This window comes from Vulpes lagopus, chromosome 7 (genome assembly GCF_018345385.1).
Source record: "Vulpes lagopus strain Blue_001 chromosome 7, ASM1834538v1, whole genome shotgun sequence".
NCBI classification, from domain to species: Eukaryota; Metazoa; Chordata; class Mammalia; order Carnivora; family Canidae; genus Vulpes; species Vulpes lagopus.
The window spans coordinates 34,043,875-34,065,959 of record NC_054830.1 but is presented as its reverse complement, the minus strand read 5'-3'; positions in this window follow the sequence as shown (position 1 = coordinate 34,065,959).

Here is a 22,085-nt window from a genome sequence, read left to right as displayed (position 1 = left end):
AAAGAAAAAAAGAAAGGAAGAAGAAAGAAAGAAAAAGAAAGAAAGAAAAAAGAAAGAAAGAGAAAAGAGAAAAAGCAAAGAAAAGAAAAAGAAAAAAGGGAGGGAAGAGGAACGAAGGAGGGAAGCTACTCTCTCCTGGTAATTGTAAGGAACATAGCAGGATTAAGATGACCAACTATTTTTGGCCAGGAAACAGTCCCTGAATCAGTCTTTCTGGCCAGGAGTTCATAGAGCTCTGATGAGGTTGTGTTCAGAGATTTGGCCTGGGACTTGAGACCACCCTGACCCAAACTACCAGAGCTGAGTGTGAGGGAAAGAGGAGTAGTTCCATAAGGAGACTGGAGATGTATAAGTACAATGTTTTCAGGGAAGGAAAAATAAGACATGACAACCACATTCATCAACCATGAAGCAATGAGGCTGAAAAAATTGCTCCATAAAGATGCTTCCAACTCTAGAATTTCATGGTTCTATTTTATTAAGTTCTTACCGGTTCTTTGAAGTACGTTTTTACCTAGGCATACAAGTTTCTAGGTTTTTTTGTATAGATGTTACTTGAGTCATCTAAATATTTAATCTAAGTTGAACGGTAATGTCCATCTAAGAAATAACAACATTATGGCACTTAGCTCAATTTTGGTTTTGTATTTAAGTTTTAATTCAATCCATACATTAGTAAAATAACCAGGAAACTTTAAAGGATCTGACTAGATCTATGAATCATTTTTAATTAGTTCTTTTGTGATTTATATACTATATACATCTCTCTCAATTTGCTGTCTGAGGGGAGGATATTATCCTAAAGAATTATATTGGTTTTTTATTCAAGGTCTTAATAAAACTGAGAAGAAAAATTATGTTTTAGCATTTCTAAATTAAACATGTAAAAGCCTGTAATCATTTGTAGGATGCAATCTATGTTCAAAAAATTAAAATAAATGAAAAACATGTAGTAGTTGTTTAAAAAAAAAAAGTGTGGGGAAGAGCAAGGAAGAATATGTTCTTACATATTCTTCTAGATCTGGAGTTGGCAAGTTAAGACCTGAGGGGCTATTTTAGTAAATAAAGTTTTATTGGGAGCACAACCATGCCTATTTATGCTCCTGTTGTCAATGGCTGCTTTCATGCTGCAACAGCAGAGGTTAACTGGTTGTGATAGAGACTTTATGACCCTAAAATACTTATTACTTGTTTTTTTATAGAAAAATACAGATAAATTCTATCTATCTAGATAAATTTTTAAAATACAGTATTACTCCAAAAATGACAGCAACACATTACTACTTCCAAGCCAGGGAAAGACAGATTTAGACATTAAAGTGAAACCAGTGAGTAAGTAGGAAATAGGATCTCCAATCTTTCCATTTTAAACCTTGGAAGAACTTAGCAGTGTACAAAAGGCCATTTACCAATGAAAACTTACTCCATTATGTTAATTTGTGCCTTTTCATCGCCACCAAAATTGCCTGCAGGTAGCTTGGTGTGCTATTGAACATATGCTATTCTTAATTACTTACAGGTGTGTTGGAATAATATCAAATCATGGCTATGAATATTGAACTCCCAAAGAGTTTACCTCTTGAGTCATCCTCAAAGTGATCCTTGCTGGAGACTATTGTGCATAATTTAATCTTGAGGTTCTGGGATGATAAGAAAGCGAGAGAAAAGTGATTTTGGTGCACCTGATGCCCACAGCTGCTGCAGAGGCATTAATTCCATTTCACCATTGAGGAAATAGTAACATAATCAGATAAAAGTTGTTCTGCTAAAGTTACATAGTGGCAAAAATTCAGGCTTCTGGAATTCTGGTGATCCTATCACTTCTCTGGCATTACTGCCCAATAGAACTTTCTTCAGTGATGGCAATGATAAGTATTGATGCTGGCCAATATGTAGCTGTAGCCACATGATACTTTTGAACACTGAATTTTGCTGAAGTCTTAATTTCAGTTAATTCATGGCCACATGTTGTCGGTAGCTACTATATTGGACAGCACAGCTTTACAATCTAAATCTAATGAGTTATAGAACACATCACTTTCACATCAGAGAACCTCACGCTGATTCAGTGCTGACTGTCTGCCAGGAACTTTACCTGTGCTGCCTTCATTAATCCCCTTAGCAACACTGTGAGTCTAGCATTCTTGTTTTACAGATGAGAACATTGTCACCCAGGGAAGGTAAGAACATGACCGAGACCATACAAGTGGTATGTGACTGATCAGGATTGAAATTCTGATCTTCTGAATCCAAAGCCACTGCTCTTGGTTTTAAACCCATAAGGACCCCAGTTCAGAATAGTTGTGCTGCTTATAATCACAGATAATTTGAAAGAATGTTTGAGGCAAAGACATTGAGCAAACTAGGTTCTTGAATCAGTTTTCTTCTTAGTGTACCCCATATTTTGAAAAACAAAATTTAAAAACTCAAAGATATCTTATGCAATTGGACAAGTTGTATGGACTACAATGGGAATGGCACCTTCCAGGTTTCACACAGTACATAAGGCAAGAGCTATTTTCTAGGGAACTAGTTCCAAGTCCCTTTTCATTAATTCATTGCCTCCCCCAATATACAAAACCATGATCGCCCAATAAGACAAAAGGCAGGAGAGATGAAGGCTGGAGACAGTATTATCACAGCAATAGGAAATTTAGTTAGTGATATCACCTTTCTTCTGGAGAACATTAGGCCCAGAAATCTTGTCTCATATTTTGACATTTGAAATAGGCCAGTCGCAATTCTTAGGCACCTTATGTCAAACTTAAGAAGTCCAAAATTAATTAGATTTCATATGCCAACTATGGAAAAATAGTCTTTTTTTTTTCTTGTTCCTCCCTTATATATGCAGAGGGAGTACATGGAGACATGATGTTTTAACTGGGAGCTCCTTTATCTAACTCTTTTTATAGCTCAGGGAGAAAGAAATGAAGTCAAGTCATTAATGTAGCAATCAGATCTATTCTGAGCTCAGGACGAATAGAAAGTTTTGAAGATTCTTACTTGGAGTTTGTTTTCCATTTTCTTTTAGTGCTGGATATTTGTGTGCTCCAAACCCTTATAATTATTTTCCCTGAGCAAGAAAAAAGAGTGGGGAGGGGGAGGATGAGTTTTTTAAAGACCTTGTATTAAAAAGCACATATTACAACAAAGACTAAATTGTACTTCATTGAAATTTTTTTAAATTGCAGAAAACTCTTCCAGAAAGTGGAAATAATCCAGATGTCTACCAACTGATAAGTGGATAAATAAAATGGGGTATATCCATATAAGGGAATACTATTCACCCATTAAAAGGAATGAGGTGCAGAAATGGTACAGTGTGAGTGAAATTTGAAAGCATTCCTAAATGAAGGAATCCTGTCACAAAGGCTACATACCGTATGATTTCATTGCAGGAAATGCTGGTAATAAATCAATCTATAGAGACAGTGTATAGATTGTAGTTTCCAGGACTGGAGGGGAGAGGAGAGTAAGGAGTGACTGCTGAGGGGTTTAGGGTTCTCTTTTGGGGTGAAATTAGATGGTGGTGATGGTTACAAAACTTTTTGAATATCCATCCTAAATACCACTAACTATATACTTTTAAAGGGTGAATTTTACAGTATATGAACTATGTCTCTAATCATTTTAGATAGATGATGGATGGATAGATGGAAGACTTTGTATTAGGATTTCATGTGTTAAAAGCATAGGTTCGGTTTTGTTTCCAGCTCTTGGTATCTATTATCTCATGATTTTTTTTTTAAAGAATATTTTTTTAATTAATTTTTATTGGTGTTCAATTTACCAACATACAGAAAAACACCCAGTGCTCATCCCGTCAAGTGTCCACCTCAGTGCCCGTCACCCATTCCCCTCCACCCCCCACCCTCCTCCCCTTCCACCACCCCTAGTTCGTTTCCCCGAGTTAGAAGTCTTTATGATCTGTCTCCCTTCCTGATATTTCCCACCATTTCTTTTCCCTTCCTTTATATTCCCTTTCACTATTATTCATATTCCCCAAATGAATGAGAACATACACTGTTTGTCCTTCTCCGATTGACTTATTTCACTCAGCATAATACCCTCCAGTTCCATCCACGTAGAAGCAAATGGTGGGTATTTGTCGTTTCTAATTGCTGAGTAATATTCCATTGTATACATAAACCACATCTTCTTTATCCATTCATCTTTCGATGGACACCGAGGCTCCTTCCACAGTTTGGCTATTGTGGCCATTGCTGATAGAAACATCGGGGTGCAGGTGTCCCGACGTTTCATATCTCATGATTATAGTCAGATGACTCTACCAGTTGGTGCTCATTTTTTTTTTAATATGTGCTCATGGAAAGACTAGTAGTAACCTTCCTTTCTGGGATTTCAATGAAAAATCTATTACTTTTGAAAATTATCTGAACCTCTGTCTATAAAAAAAGTCATTACTTCCCACCTAAGAAACTAAGTCTTGGAATATTTAATTTAATTGTTCTTTTTTAAATAACCCCTAGCTTTATATGTTTGCTTTAAAGATTGCCTTTGAAAGATGCCTTTCATAGGCATACACATTAAGAAAGAACTCTAGCTTTCTGTGGTTTACAGTGTTACACAGTTTGTGTGAACACATTGATATTTATAAACTTTCAGAATATTTCATGTGGATTTCAAAAAAACATTTTTAAAGATATTTGAATGCATTGAAATGCATTAAACTATATCTTTCCATAGTTTTATTTTCTAATTTTTACAAAAAAACCCAGTTGTGTTATCAATAAGCATTCTAATAAGCAAGATTGGCAAGAACATAGGGGAATAGATATTTCTCTTTAGTTTGGCAATCGCTAAGGAATTGGTAAAACTTTTCTGGAGGGCAAAGTTTTGGTACAGATTAACAGACTTAAAAATGTTCATAGTTGCACCTCTGCTGGATGGCATCAGGTGAAACAGGAAGAGAGAACACCTGCACTGATCTGTCTGACTAAAGCACAAGCTAGAAGCTCTGTGTTGAAAGCAGAAATGATCTTCTCTCCTAACCACCATTGTGATGACAGCATACACTCCCAAGTAGCTCAAGGTAACCGTGTCCTGGGATGCGTAACAAAGTCACAGAGGAGAGAGCATGCCATAATTCTTCTAACCAAGACTGCAGATAGGCCTGGTTATGGTACACACATTCACCACCCATCCCCAGCGTTCCTACCACTGGCACATAGACTTAGGAAAGGAGTTGGAACATCACTTCCCAGCCCTCAGAATGGTAGACAACTGCTCTCTGATAAGGTGGGCTGAGAATCAAAGAGAATTTGCACCTGCAACTTCAGAACAAAGAGTAGAGAGATGTAGTGATTTTTGTTAATCATGAGCAAGATTAAAAGAAAGCAGGATGTCTTTGCCACATGGTAAAGGAGAGAGAGAGGAACAGGGATAGAGGGACAAAAGCACCACACATACAAATAATCTTTTTTTAGTTTTTTGGAAAAGTGTATATTCAAGAAATAGAAAAAAAAATCCCTGGAAGAACTTCATGGTGTAGAAGAATGTGAGAAGAATATTAATTCAGTTAATAAACACAAATATGGTCAGACTGACTTAGAGGAAGAAAAGACAGCTGAGAAAAACCAATTGAGGACCAGCACAATATTCAAGAACTAATAAATCACAAGGGTCAATGAATTTTAAATATCTTGCAATGCACAGGAGACCCCTACCCCTATAGGGAAGAATTTTCCAGCCCCAAATGTCAATACTGTCAAGGCTGAAAAACCTGATTTAACTGCATTTGTTAATATACCATAGTAAGAGTGGATTATTGGTGTAACAAAAATAAAAATATCAAAACAATAAAAAAGAAGGTACCAAATTGAAAAACAAACTGAAACACGTAAAATGAAAGATTGTATGATTCACAATGAATGCAGGGAGAAATGAAGAAATAAAAGCTACTATGAGAAACTGTTAGGGAAATCCAACATAAGGATGATCCAGGTCTCTTGGATAGCCCTACAACTGAAAACCCACAACTGAAAATGAGTCATGTTAAAAATACAATAGGAGAAAATCTTATTGGAAAGAGTGTGGAATTGTGCCTAAATACTAAAAAAGACCACTGTTTTTCAGCAAGCATCAAGAACAAAAATTGATATTTTAAAGACAGAAATTCCCAATTTGAGGATAAAAGGAGAATCCTTCCCATCTGATCGCACAAAGAAGAAAATACAAAAGGAAAACATATTGGACTTATATTTCTCTCCAGCTTTAGGTATCAGAAGACAGTGAAACACAAAAACCTTTAAAATTCTTAGGGAAAGAAAGTGTTACCCAAGAATATCTTAACCAGCGAAATAAGCACTTTCATCATATTATTGTCTGTGAGAGAAAGACTGGGGTATAACTTCAGTATCTGAAAGTAGTGAATTGAACAAATAAATTATATTCTATCTAAACAATGGAATGCTATGTAGCCATTAAGAATGATGAAGTAGACAGGCTTGTTTGTGGAAAAGTGTTCATAGTTTATGCTGCAGAGGAACAGTAACAAAACATTATATATGATCATTTTTTAACAATTTATCCATTATCCATGTATCTCTCTCTCTCTCTCTCTCTCTGTGTGTGTGTATACATATATATAAAGTTAATATAAATATACATATTTATATATAAAGCTGATCATAAGGATATAAACTACGTTTGCTAGAAAAATAGGTGTCTTGTTTTCTTGTGGGTTTTTTTTTTAATTTAACTTAATGGTTCTCAGCCGGGGGCAGTTTTGCTCCTCCTCCCCCTCAAGACATCTGGCAATATCTGAAGACATTTTTGTCTGTTACACTGGGAGAATGCCAGTCACTTCCAGTAGCATGAAGAATGCAGCAAAACAGCCTCACAGGACAGCCCTCCACAACAAAAAACGTATTCAGCCCAAAATCAATAATGCTAAGATTGAGAAATGCTGATTTAATTGTATTTATGAATTTGTTGTAGTAAATATGGGTTACTGGTGTAATAAAAATGAAGTTGCCAAGAGAAAATTACTACCTAAAGTGCAAATGGAGAAGAGTTTGCTTAGTAGATGAATGTATTCAACTGAAAGGATATAAATTAATTTATTCAGTCTCTAGTTAGGGATCTTGGATTAATTTGCAATGCAAATCTTCTATAAGAGTGCAAACTTATGTAAGTTATACTGTTCTTTTAAATAATTTTCTCTTCAGGGAGCATATATATATTACATTATGAAAGAAAAGAAAATATGGTCAATACAGACTGTAAGTAAAAATTGGTTTCGAAAATGGTCTATTTAAATAACATTTAAAAGTCTCTTCATTAACTTTATGTTGTAGTGTTTCAGAATAAATGCTGATTTTAGTTATAGGCCTGGATTAGAATATTCCAATAGGGATTGGAATAATTAGTGATTCTCAACGAGTACATGTTTCATGGATATGCCCCCCAACTTTGTTCAATACACAAATTGTTTTTTGCTACAGTATGAGTCATGATGTATTAACGGTATGTATTGCATGTTGTTTGAAGCCCCTTAAATCTTTGAAATGTGGTGTCTAAAATTCTAATATTTGAAATTATGCCACATAGTGTTCTGTCAATGAATGCCAAGCAGTATATGGACCTATGTCAAGGCATTTAGTCGGGCTAAACCTTGCTGTTTAGGAAGAAGCAGAACCTAAATGTGACAAGCCTGAATGAGATTTTAATCTGTTTCTTAGAGTCTTCATGACCTGCAAGCACCTTGTGTGAAGATTCCTTCACAAAGATGATTTTTAACATGGGCTCTCAGGATAAAAATGTTGAGAGAGATGGTATGGGGAAAATAATTCAGCATTCTTCCCAAGTTAAAATGAGAACTCAGGAGAAAGAGCTTATTCTATTATAAAATACCTAGTCACCTTCATTAAATGAGAGGTTATCTGGTGTAAAGCAGATTTCTTCAGTCTTTAAAAATGACCAGCTCCTAAACAATCCACTAAGGCCTAAATTGCATCTTTTAAAACATATTGACTTGATTGTAAGAAGTCATTCAGCATTTGTGTTCATTTGTGGAGAAATGAGTGATTATATTTTGATACGTAGAACTGGATAATTGACCCTTGAACAACATGGGTTTGAACTGCTTGGGTTCCCTTTTCATCCCTCTTGGATTTTTTTATTAATAAAGCACTGTCCCTAATGCCTGTGTTGTTCGGGGTCAACCGTACTTGCCTCTGTTAAGATGTAATTTATGACCGTCAACAAAAGTAATATAAGGACCAGCCAGGACCTCAGAAATATGACTTGTTAAAAAACAGGGTAGACCTTTGCCTCCTGTGTGTATAAAAAAGCATGTTCAAGGCCATCACAATTCTTCCCAAACTGCAACAGAGTGCTGGATGGGGCCAAATGCTGCTCAGTGTTGTCATCCCTGGTGTTCACGTTGTAAATATGGCTGGTGGGTTTCAGGTTCTTCTGAGGCTTTTCATCCTGAATCTAAAATTCTAGTACTTGAAAGTGTGCCATGAACACAAAACCTCTTCAGGATCACTGTCCCAGCATACGCCATTTTAAAATAGAGCTTGAAAAATGTAGCTAATTAAATTTAATTCAGACAAATGTTTATCTAACATCTGTTCTTCCCTGGCAAGATGGCAGCTGCTGGGAGAAGACAGAATTAATAAAGAGGGACCCTCTACTGAAGGAGTGGATAATCCAGATGTCCTTAGAACTACTCCCTGGAACTTGACAGGATTTTTAGAACGTGCTGGAAAATGAAACACTAGAAAAACCTGGCAAGAATTTCCCGTAGATGATAAGCATACCACGTGTTCTTGTAATGTTTATGTCAATGTGAGGGATTTTATGTCTTTAGGGGAAGATTTCATGGATTCAAAAGATTTTTTAAAGATTTAAATTGATATGAAAGTTAATAATTGATTGAGTTATAAATTTTAAAGCCTACTTCCTAAAGTTATAGATCTTCTTATTCTATTTATAAATCCATCCAGTTTAACAAATCACTTTTAATGGGCCTTTGATTCATGCTTCAATCTGTTTTTAAACTTAGTGAGATTCTTTTAAACATTCAAACTGTACAAATTTAATAAATTCTATTTTAGTTTTGAGCATTCTCCATTTTATGACAGGCCATCCCAAGCACTTAAGTAATTTCCATAAATTGAATAAAGTTAAAAATAGTCATTCTTAAATTATCTTAAACATACTGATATGGTTTGTGTACTTAGTAAGATTTCAATTTAAAATCTTGTCTTTATCAAGCGTTGAGTCACACGTGTTAGATTGGAAACATGATGCTAACCTGTTCACCTTAACATTTCTTACACATAATAGTGCACAAAACGCCATATTTCACACAAATGTATTGAACATTTGAGTGTCTTAAACGTTTCTCTGCATAACTCTGAGTCTTCCTGGGTTAGCTGCAGCTGTAATAACAGCTAGGCACTTTGGCCTGGACACAGGAGGGTGAGATGCTTCCTTACAGCCTGGTGAAGGTGGAATTCATTTTAGACTCCCTGCTCATCATTTGCTGGCTTGGCTAGGGGTGGGCCACAGGTTATTTCTGCAGTGTTTGGCCAAAGTAGAGAAGTGGCAGTCTGAGTGTTTTCTGACTTAATAGGCTATTCTTGTTCTTGTCCTTTGTCTAGAAAGAACAGGCTTCTGTTGAGGCTTTTCCACATTGCTGGCTTTGCCAGCTCCAAGTCTGGAATATGTGGGGTAAAAAAAAAAAAAACAAAAAAAAAAACAAATAAACAAACAAAAAAAAACAAACAGGAAACTCATTGCTTTTTCTTCTTTGTTTCTTTTCTTCTTCACCTGTAAGAGTCATCTTATGTTTGTTTAATACATAATGTGCAAGATTTATAGTTGTAATTACTGGGAGAAAAAGAGAAAAGTGCATCTATCTACTCCATTTTCCCATCAGTGGAAGATGGGAAACCATTTCTTAACCATTTCAACTGAGTTCATTTAGGGGAAGAAAAAATGCCCTAGTTCTCTAATTTTTTGCTAAGTTACTTATTATTTTTAACCACTAAAATAAATTTCAGTCGTGCTTTGTGTTAAAAATTAGACATTTAAGGGGATCCCTGGATGGCTCAGTGCTTTAGCGCCTGCCTTCGGCCCAGGGCGTGATCCTGGAATCCCGGGATAGAGTCCCATGTCAGGCTCCCTCTGCTTCTCCCTCTGCTTGTGTCTCTACCTCTATCTCTCTGTGTGTCTCTCATGAATAAATAAATAAAATCTTTTTTAAAAATAGACATTTAAGAAAATGTAAAAAAAAAATAAAAATTTAAATATTTTAGGGACTCCTGGGTGGCTTAGTCAGTTAAGCGTCTGACTCTTGGTTTCAGCACAGATCATGATCTCAGGGCTTGTGAGATGGAGCCCTGTGTTGGGACTCCATGTTCAACAGTGAGTGTCCCTGAAGATTCTCTCTGTCCCTTCCCTGCCCCCAAAATAAATAAACAAATCTTTTTAAAAAATTGAAGTCTTTCATTACTGCTAATATTCAAATCTTGGTATGCTTCCTTTCCTTCATTTTTCAATGCCTACAGAGAGAGACAGATTTGTTGTACTGTTTAGGATTTTACTATGCATAGTTTTGTATCATTTTTACTTTTTTTTAAGATTTTATTTATTCATGAGAGACACAGAGAGAGAAAGGCAGAAACATAGGCAGAAGAAGAAGCAGGCTCCCTGCAAGGAGTCTGATGTGGGACTCCATTCCAGTGCCCCAGGATCACGGCCTGAGCCAAAGGCAGACACTCAACCACTGAGCCACCCAGGTGCCCCCATTTTTCTTTTAACATTGTATCACGGGCATTTTTGTAGCCACCAGCATCTCTCTTTTAATTATCTTTTGAAACTAGCAACCCACATAATAGAAGTGAAACCAAAAATACTATTAGTCAGATATGCAGCATGCTCTCTACCTGGTCTGTTGAGAAATGTATTATTATATAATGGCACAGTAATAGGAATACACATTTCCAGGAAGGAGAAAGCTTTATATATGCTCCCACATTTAATTACTCAATAAAATCTTGTATTTGAAGGAATGAGTATCAATGACAATGGAGACTCTAGTGTACCCTAACATTAATTAGATATCGGTGAATTTCTAGACCCTTTGAGAAAAATGAGCTCTTACTTGGTTCAATCCAAAGATTTATCCCAGTGGATGATATTTCAGAGTTCTAACTTAGTTTTCCTTCTTGGCTGAGCAAGAAATGTTCAATTTGAACTCATGTCTTTGATTGAGTTTCACTGGCAACAGAACTCGACACAAAGATTCTTTTGCAAGTGATTTATTGAGGTCAGGTTTTCCAGAGAAGCATAAGGGGCTGAGAAGAATGGCGTAGTACAAAGGAACGGACTAGACAAAGATGATTTCAGGAGAGGTTTAGCTCAGCATGGTTCCACGGGAGCTCTAGAGCATGAATTATACCACAGAGGTTGTCTTACCCAGAAGGGAGCAGGCTGGACTATTCAATACCTGCATTAGCCAGTCATTGGTTACTGGCTTCCCTTGGGGGAGAAGTCTAGTTTGGGTAATCTCTAAGGTTTGTCTGAGTGAACCAACTGTCACATAAGGCCATGCCTCTAGGGAAGGATATAGATGTAAGTTGTTAACTGTCACCACCCACAGAAGGTGAGGATAGATTCATCTGCTACACTTCTGTCTTTATTCAATAAAAACTAGTGCAAGTCACTATATTTGGTATTGTCCACTGCGTTAGTGTACATTGGAGAACCAGGTAAACTCATGGACTTTGCAATCTTGTGTAGGTGACAGACTTATCAATATCACAAAAATTAGAATGTAATGATTAGCAGGAGACATATGCAGTATAAAGTAATGTGAATATACTGTAAAGAAACTTTACTTACCCCAGGATAGAAGGAAAGGCTTTTGAGCTTAGAAATGATGAATAAATATATCAACTAAGCAACTGACTAAGGTAAAGGACTAGAGAGAGAAGCACAGGAGGCCAATCCAGGTAGAGAGGGAACTGTGATGCAAAGATCCCATGCTGGGACATTCTCTTAAATAGATATGTCTAATGTTGCTGAAGTACAGAGAGAAAGGAAGAGTGTTGCTGATTTTACCCATTCAGCTGCCACAAGAATACTGTATAACAAATCATCTCAAAACTCAGTGGCATAAAATAAGAGGCATTTATTTTGCTCCTGAGCCGAATCAGTGATTTACATTGTACTCTTGCTGATTATTCTAGTTTAACTTTGTTTTTTGTTTTTGTTTTTGTTTTTTTCTAGTTTAACTTTGGCTGGGACACCTCGCATGTGTCTCATCCTTCAGCATCCTTGCTGGGGCATGTCCTCACAGTCACAGAAAAGCAAGAACAAAACTAAAAGCAAGCAAGCATTTTTAAGGCATCTGTTTGCATCACAACTGCTGATACCCCATTAACCAAAGCAAGTCACATGACCCATCTCAGACTTCTAGATACCATAAATAAACTTCCAATTCTTGATGGGAGTTGCTTAAAACCCCATGGGCAAAGGACATAGATAGAGGAAAGCATGAAGAATTGGATCATTAATGGAATGAATCTAGTAACAGATAAATGGGCAGTGGCTAGACCATTTCGTACCTTATGGTCTGTGTCAGAGTTTCTGGGGCCCACACCACTGCCCTTCTGCAAATCTGTGGCAGAAATCTGACATCTCTGTCTCCTCAGTTCTGCCTTAGAATTAACCCATTCCATCAGTTGCATCACTTTCCTTTTCCAACTATAGGTTGCAATTGCATTTATTCCATAAAACCCCTATCTTAAGGCATCTGTTCATGCCTTGTTCATGATTCATGGTTTCTTTTTCCCTTCCTGTACCACTAGATTTGTAATTTAATGTACATTTTACATTCCTGTCGGAAGCTCAAAGTGATTTATACTCCATGCATTAACTAAGCTGTCAACTACTCCTTTGAGATAGTTATGTATCACAATAGATGTTAGAGAGTTCTATAATAGAAAAGCATAATTACCATTTATAGGTGCAGCCCAGAGAGGTGCCAGGAGGTTCTTGAGTGATTCTTTTTCCTCCAGTATCTCAGAAGTCTACGACTGAACAATTGGACTCCAGAGTCTTGACTTCTAGTCTAGGCTCTATTATAGTCACTCTGTTCTGTTTTTTAAAGAAAATCTTGTATGTAGTTTCTATTTCTGTCAGAAGATAGGAAAATTCATCTGTTTCACGCTGCCTTAACCAAATGTCAGCAATCTGAGGGGACCATGGGGTTGTTTTCCTAGCAAATGAGGGAGAGACAAGAGGGAAAAAAAAGTACAGTCTTCCACACCATGCTCCACTAAGAGAAGAACCAGCAATACATTATATTTCACCAGTGAGTGGGAATAACAGGGCATTATAGATCCCATATTCTGTGTGTCTAAACACATTGCAGGATAAAAATCCTAAGAATCTATGACTACAATTTCAAGTACTGTTACGAAAAACAAGGAAGTTGTATGTACTTAAAGCAAGAAACAGAAAACTCAAATGAGAATATAACTACTTTCCAAGAACATGTCACTCACCAAAATCTGAATAAGCATGCCATTGGCACCTTTTTATGTTAAAAGTTAATTTTGCTTGGAAACCTCTGCTAAAAGTGCTTTTCATCAAGTAATGACTGTTGTCGGAAATTTTTTTTAACGCTTAAGTTCAGCTACCTGGTAAAGCAATTGAAAAATTTAAGAGCATGAATTACACCTCTTCAGTTTCCCAAGAATATTTTAGGATGTGTCTAAATAGGAAATTTGTGGAAGAAATGTACTTCTTTGATTTAGGAATTCAAAGAACCATGGAAAATAAGGGAATGTGTAATCAAGGACTGTGATTGGATTTTCCAAGAGTCCTGGCTTCTTAATAAGATGGAGAATGGGCCATTGATCTTTTCTCTTTAGACATCTTGTGTGACATCACTTGTAAATCCTGCTCATTGTTCAGTACTTTGATGAGAAGGAGGCAGAGGGTTAAGAAGATTCTACAGCTGTCATCTTGGAGCAGCTTCTCTCCATTCCTGGCTCCCAGAGCACATTTGCTATTGAAGAAAGAAGCCCCTTCAGATTATTTCATTCTGTTCGGGAAGAAAAATTGTGGATTTTGCACCAAATTCCCATTTCAAAAATAAAATTAAGAAACTACTTTCAGAATGCTGTGTCCATCAGGATGTTTTTGGCTCCAACTCGTACAATACTCTTAGAAGAGCTAATTTAAACAGTAAGGAATGTATTTATCTCACATGATGAGAATCCAAAGTTAGTTCTGGGGGTGGTCACTCTGGGGGCTCAGCAATATTCTTGTTAGCTCCTCTGATTCCCTTAATTTTGTCCTCGTGCCACTGGGGCTGCCACAGCACCTAGCATCACTTCTTCAGACTACAACATCCAAAGGCAGGAAGGGGAAGTTTCTTGTTTGCGGACAGGTCCTGGTGGGCAGTGGACAGAGGTTGGGGAGAACTCTCCTAAAAGAATTAGAGCAAAATTTCACCTTTTCCTTTCCATTCCATCAAGAGTCATCATATGTCTAAGCCTACCTCAGTTACTAGCCAAGGTAATAGAATTATCTTAATACTCAGATTAAATTTTTAATACTTGTGGTGTCTCCTTTTTGTTATTCTTTATTTATGCATTCTTTTATTTTTTTATTAGCCTTCCTAGAGATTTTTCAGTTTTTCAGAGAACCAATATTTGGCTTTTTAACCCTTCCTATTGTATTTTTGTTTTCTATTTTACTCATTTCTTGATAACATTTGTTATTCTTTTGCTTCTGATTTTGTGGGGAGTTTTTTCTAAAATATATTTCTGGGTTTTCAGTGTAAATACTGAATTCATTTATATTTAGCCTTTTTTGATATTAAGCATATACATTTAAACTTTGAGGTTTTTTGTAAGTTTTCATTTAAATTCCAGTTAGCTAACATACAGTGTAATATAAGTTATACTATATAGGTATACTGTTAACAGTTAAAGCTAAACACCTGGTGCTCATCATAAGTGCCCACCTAATCTCCATCACCTGTTTCAACCATCCTCCTACCCACCTCCTCTCTGATAACCATCAGTTTGTTCTCTATAGTTAAGTATTTTTAAGATCTATATCCCATTAGTTTATGTTGCCTTTTCACTGGCTTTCTGCCCTAAATATTTTATAATTCTCTCACTGTAATTTTCCTTTTGGCTCATGATTTACATAAGAGTGATTTTTCAATGTTATAAATATGTGGTCTTCTTAGCTGCCTTTTACTTCTTGATTTCTAGTTTAATTACCATCAGAGAACATAGTCTGTGTGAGAGTGAAACTCTGAAGTTTGTTGATATTTCTTTATGACCTAGTTATTATAAATGGGACATTTGTACTTAAAAAGAATACATTGGTACAGAGTCAATATATTGCTGTTAAATAAAACATAATTTTGTTTGCAAGCCTTCTCTATCCTTAAGTTTTTCTTGATCTATCCATTAGCTTGATCTATCCATTTTTAATAGAGCTGTGTTAAAAGTTTTCAGTTTAAATTTGTTTTTATATATTTTTAGGTTATGTTGTTAGATGTATATAAATTAATGGTTATTATTATATCTTTGGGGAAATCATTCCTTGTGTAATCATTTATTTTTATCTCCAATAATGCTTTGGATTTAGGTTCCATTTTGTTTTTTTATTTCTTCCTCTCTATCTCCCTCTGTTTCCCCCTCTCCCTCCCTCCTTCAATGGCTGACATTAGACAACTGGACCTGCAGTCTTCATGATGTCACTTTGAGGCTCCTTCTTCTCCATTGATACTGGGAATATTGATTTGGTCTCCATTCACACAGCCCTGTCTTTGTCCTGCTGCTTCCTGAGGTTCCCAGCTTGTTAAAAGCTTTAATCCCACATAGTGGTATGCAGTTTTTTGTTGTTTTTTTTTTTAAATAAAAACAATCCCACAGCATTTATTGTCCTCTGGTAATAACATAAAGGTAATCAAAACAATACAAACAAGGGTTTTAGAACTATTTCCCAACAAAGGACATCTAAAAAAACAAACTACGTGGCCTTCTCAAGAATTTCTCACTTCACTGATCATTCTAGTTGGAGACACTTTGGAGCAGGGTAATATTATCTCCTTTTAGCATGATCCGACCCAGTTGTTTTCCTGACTTTGTTTTAGAATTAATCTCTTCGGCATCATCTAATACAAGGTTCATGTACTCATCAAAACCAATGATACAGCATGCCCTGCTGCCCTATCCCTAGCTTCTAGCAATGAACCTGACTCTAACTGCCTCTCTTTTGTTCATATCATTTAGTCCCCTAGCTCTTGGCAGCCACTGGCACTACCCACCTTCAGATACAGAGTCCAACATTCCTGCAGTTTCAACTCCATTTAGTACTTTGTATTTTTGTTCTCTCTTTGGTTCAAGACATGCTTATCTTATTTTCGAGCCACAGCATATTTTATTGCTTTTCTGTCTTTGTATTCCACCTGTCGTTGTTAATTGCTTAGAGCAATTAAGGAGAATGAGTGTACCAGTGCTTCAATCTAAGGCACTGTCTTGCCCAGAGGGCCCTTAAACATTTTCTATGCATTATCTCATTTAATCCTCACTATTATGCTTTATGGGAAGTATTATTATGACCACTTTACCTATGAAGAAGTTGAGACTCTGTGATGTTAAGCAGTTTACTCAAGATCACACAAATAGTACACTGCAAAGCCAAAAAAATTAACCTGAATTTTTTATTCTGGAGCATGAGATCTGAACTTCCTGAATCTTAACAAGATGGAACTATTGAAAGTGTAAGTAAGATGGAAGTGAGTAATTGTGGAAGAACACCATAGAGCCTATGAGATGAATTGCCCATGGGAAGGTTGGGTGATGCCCTAAAGGAAGGATGTATGTACTCATGGCAAATATTTTCAAAGATTTCTCATTACCTCTTCACCCCTACTCTGGATTTCCTATACTACCTAAAAGCACCAAGAGGTAGGGTGACTACCTACCTTGGTTTGACTTGTAAAGTTTTAGTTTACATGTTTTGTCCCTATGTAATTATTGCTCACACCCCTATGACTTTCAAAAGCCTCCAGAGGGGTACAGAGGAGTATGATGAATTCTGTTTACCCTAATAATAATTATTAATGTTTATATTCTAGATCTGTGTTCAATATTTACCTGCTTAATCCTGTGTCACTCTCAACATCCTCCCTATGAGATAAAATACAGGGCTATCCCCATTATTAAATTTATTATTTCAGTAGTTGAATATTTATTAAATGCCAACCATGTACCAGAGAATGTATTAAATGCTGGAGATAAAATTATGATGTCTGCAGATGAGATCCTTACCCATATTATGCAGTTTGAATTGAGATTTTTAAAAATTGAGTTACTTGATCAAGATTTGCAAAATCCCAGGATTTTAATCCATGTCAATACTACATCAAAGCCTAAATTTTACCACTACATATTGTATTTTTAGTAATGATAATTTTTTTTGAGAGAGAGAGCACACACATGAGTAGATTGGCGTGTGTATGTGTGTGTGTGTGTGTGTATATGTGTCCAGTGCAGACCCTGATGCGGGGCTCAATCTCAAGACCCTGTGATCATGACTTGAGTGGAAATTAAGAGCTGATTGCTTATCTGAGCTACCCAGATGCCCCAGTAATGATAAATATTTTAAATGACACATTATTGATTGAACTAGGTAGCTATATAAATACTAAAACTATCCATGTGTCAAATTTAAGTCATAGAGGAAAATCTCTCACATAACAGTATTTTAAGGTTAAAATACCTGATGGTAAATTTTTATTTTAATATAAATTGCCACTTGGCCTAATCATCATTCTATTAAACATTGAGAAGCATTAAATCACAATGGTCTCCATTAGAAAGAATGCAGAAGGTTTGATGGCCACCTGCCACAGGCATTGGAGATCTTTGTTGGGATTTTTGTCAGCATTGTTTTTTTTTTCCCCTCTAAAAACAGGCACATCTGGTTTTCTATAGCATAAGATATACAAAGGTACTCCTTTATGAGTCTTTCACTTTACAAAACTACCTCTTTATAAACAAGGAAAGTGACAGCATTCAGAATATCCACCAATAACTTTTTAAGAATATTGATTGTAAGACATTGGACAGATAAACCATTAGCAAAAGTAAAATCTGGTCCTTATGATAGAGAAAAATTAATTGATATTTTGGTACCTGCCAGTTTTTCAAACAAGAAGAATGATAAACAAAGTGTTAGTATTAGTATCAGGCTGTATGAAAGAGCCTGATGTGATTTTCTAAGGAAAGGCTATGAATTAGGAAAGTGAGAAAGTAGATGAGAACACTAGTCAACAGGGATCAGCCAGCAGTGATTTTTCATTTAATGCCCTCGTGAGGGATCCCTGGGTGGTGCAGCGGTTTAGCGCCTGCCTTTGGCCCAGGGCGCGATCCTGGAGACCGGGGATCGAATCCCACGTCAGGCTCCTGGTGCATGGAGCCTGCTTCTCCCTCTGCCTATGTCTCTGCCTCTCTCTCTCTCACTGTGTGCCTATCATAAATAAAAAAAAAAGAAACTTAAAAAAAAAATGCCCTCGTGAAAGCATTTTTAAAAATGCTTTTGCAAGTGGGTAATAGGGTTCATTTCATTTCAGCTAAAGTAATTTTATGGCTTGGGTGCTATTGTTTGTGATTGCGAAGTGTGCATTTTTCCTGTTATTTTGTTACATCATTCCACCAATTGGCTAAAATGAGTAAATGGCTAGAAACAGTTCAAGCTTAAAAATAGTGATAGGAAAAGTAAAACTATGTACATGTTTATTATTTACCGCAGCTTCAGATGAAGTTCTAAGCTTAAGGACCGAACACAGAATCTGACTGTGTTTGCTGGCACAAGGAGACTTGCAGGTGCGAGATTGCTCACACAGCCAAAACAGCAAAATATGTCTAAGAAGTACAACAGCGAGGGGGAGGGGGAAACACGGCGGGAGAGTAGGGGTCCTCAACTCACCTGGCCCCACAAACTTACCTAGATAACTTTCAAAACATTCTGAACACCTACAAATTCAACCAGAGATTTAAAGAGAGAACAGCTGGAATGCTAAAAAGAGAAGAGTTTTTGCTTCTAATAAGGTAGGAAGGAAAAAAAAAAAAAAGTGGGGGAAGGGAACCACAGTAGCTGACTAAAGCCTGGCAAAACCCTCCGGGACAGGAAAGCCCAGCCCTGGAGAAGCAGGAACTTTAAAAATTCGTGCAGGAGTTTTCCCTGACAGAAAAGTGCTTAACAGGGAAATCATGCAGAATCGCAGGAGGGGCAGTGAAGCCTCCAGATTCCCGGAGTCACTATAAGAAGAAGTGCGCCCAGGGGAAAGTGCACCACAAACCACGGTCCGATTTCCATAAAGGGCTAGAGCCCACAGCCCACCAGGGCATTTGGAAGAAGCCAGTTGGTTAGGCGGGCCAGCTCCGTGCAGAGAGGTGGCCGTACCCCGTTCCCTTCAGGAGAGGTAGCCCCCAGGAGCACCAGTCTAGTGGCACAGGGCCCCAGATCTCAGGGCACCAAGCAGACAAAGCCAGTAATCCTGCGTCTCCTGCCCCCAGGACAGGTGGAGGCTGGGAGGGAACAGGACAGCAAGGACTCTCCTGCCACTGGGCGCCCCCACGCTGTGCAGATCAGTGCACCTGCACCTGCCCCCAGGAGCGTCTAGGCCAATGTGGACTGGGAGACTGCGGTTAGTTACTCCCGGGGAGTGACTCCAGAGCTGGAGACCTGGCCACCGCCATTGTTGTTTTTCCTCCTTGTGTCACCTTGTGTCTGGGAGGGGCAGGGCCGCCAGGGAACAGAAGCCTCACAGGGTAAACAGTTCACATGGAGCCCAGCACCTGACAAGGGGCGGGGCATCTCCACCCAGGTACACACACCTGAGAATCAGCACAGCAGACCCCTTCCCCAGAAGACCAGCTGGAATAACAAGGGAAGAGCAAGTTTATTGACCAAGCAATACTGGAAAGCTCCAGGACTGAGGAAAAATGGTATATAGAACTAGAGGGTCCTTTTTTTCTCTCTCTCTTTCTATTATGACTCGTTTTTATATCAGACTAAAAATTTCCAATATTTTTTCTCTTTTCCCACCTTAACTGCAATAATTTACCAGCTCTTTATTTTTAAGTTTTTTCCTTTTTGACTTTCATATTTCTACATTTACATGTCTCAGATATAGTTTTCACTTCTGGATTCCCTTCAATGTATTCAATTTAATTTTGGTAGATATATGAGATATGGGTTTTTCTTTTTTGCTTTTTGTTTTCTCTGCTTCGTTTTGTTTTACAATGGTGGAAGTTAGTACCCTCTAAAACATGACTAACATACACCCAGAACCAATTGGAATACTGTGTTGGTTCATTCTGTGAGATTATATCCTCTCTTCCTTCCCATTCTGCCCCCCTCTTTTATCTTGTTTATGCTTTGGTGGTCAGTGTTGGGGCTTTATATAAGTATTGCTGGTTTATATAGATTTGGGATTGAGCATTTTCTAACATACAGAATAAAATACACTAAGATCCAAGATGATCACCCTCTAGGACCCCTCAGACAGACTACATTCTCTCTCCACTACCACTTCCTCACCACCACCATCCCCCCCCCCTTTTTTTTTCCTCTTTACTTTTTTTCTTTTTCTATTTTCCTCTTTGTTTTTGTTTTTTGCTTCTAATAAGGTAGGAAGGAAACAACAACTCTGTTGTTGAAGAAGAATACAGAACAAAATAAAACAACTCTCTACCACAGAGATACAGAATTTGGATTTCAATGTGATGTCAGAAATTCAATTCAGAAGTACAATTATAAAGCTACTGGTGGCTCTGGAAAAAGGCATAAAGGAATCTAGAGACTTCATTACTGCAGAATTGAGATCTAATCACATCAAAATTAAAAATAGATTAAATGAGATGCAATCCAAACTGGATGTTCTAACTGCTAGGTTTAATGAGGTGGAAGAGAGAGTGAGTGACATGGAAGACAAGGTGTGCTTAGGAATGAAGCTGAGGGAAAAAGAGAAAAGCAACTAAGAGCCCATGAGGAAAGGCTGAGGGAAATAAATGATAGCTTGAGAAGGAATAATGTACATATAATTGGAATTCCAGAAGAGGCTGAGAAAAAGAGAGGACCCCAGAGTATATTTGAACAAATCATAGCTGGTAACTTCCCAAATCTGGGGAAGGGAACAGGCATTCAGATCAAGAGATAGAGAGAAGCCCCCAGAAAATCAATAAAAACCATTCAACACCTTGACATTTAATAGTGAAACTTGCAAATTTCAAAGATAAAGAGAAAAATTCTTAAAGCAATGCAAGACAAGAGATTCTTAACATATATGGGGAGAAATATCAGATTAATAGCAGACCTCTCCACAGAGACCTGGCAGGCTGGAAAGGGCTGGCAGGATATATTCAGGAATCTAGAAGAAAAAATGAGAAGAACCTGCAGCCAAGAATATTTTATCCAGCAAGGCTGTCATTCAGAATAGAAGGAGAAATAAAGAGCTTCCAGGACAGGCAAAAACTGAAAGAATATGTGACCACCAAACCAGCTCTGCAAGAAATATTAAGGGAGACCCTGTAAAAGAAAGAGGGAGCCCAAAGAAAGAATCCACAAAAACAAGGACTGAGTAGGTAATATGATGGCACTAAATTCATATCTTTCAATAGTTACTCTGAACGTGAAGGGATTAATGATCCCATCAAAAATGCAGGGTATCAGACGGGTTAAAAAAGCAAGACCCATCTATATGCTGTCTACAAAAGACTCATTTTAGACCTAAGAACCCCTCAGCCTAAAAATGAAGGGGTGGAAAACCATTTACCATTCAAAAGAGGGGGGTAGCAATCCTCATATCAGATAAAGTTCATCCCAAAGACTGTAATAAGAGATGAAGAGGGACACTATATCGTACTTAAAAGGTCTGTCCAACAAGAAGACCACCTAACAATCATGAATATTCATGCCCCTAATGTGGGAGCTGCCAAGTATATCAATTAATAACCAAAGTAAAGGCATACTTAGATAATAATACACTAAAAGTATGAGACTTCAAC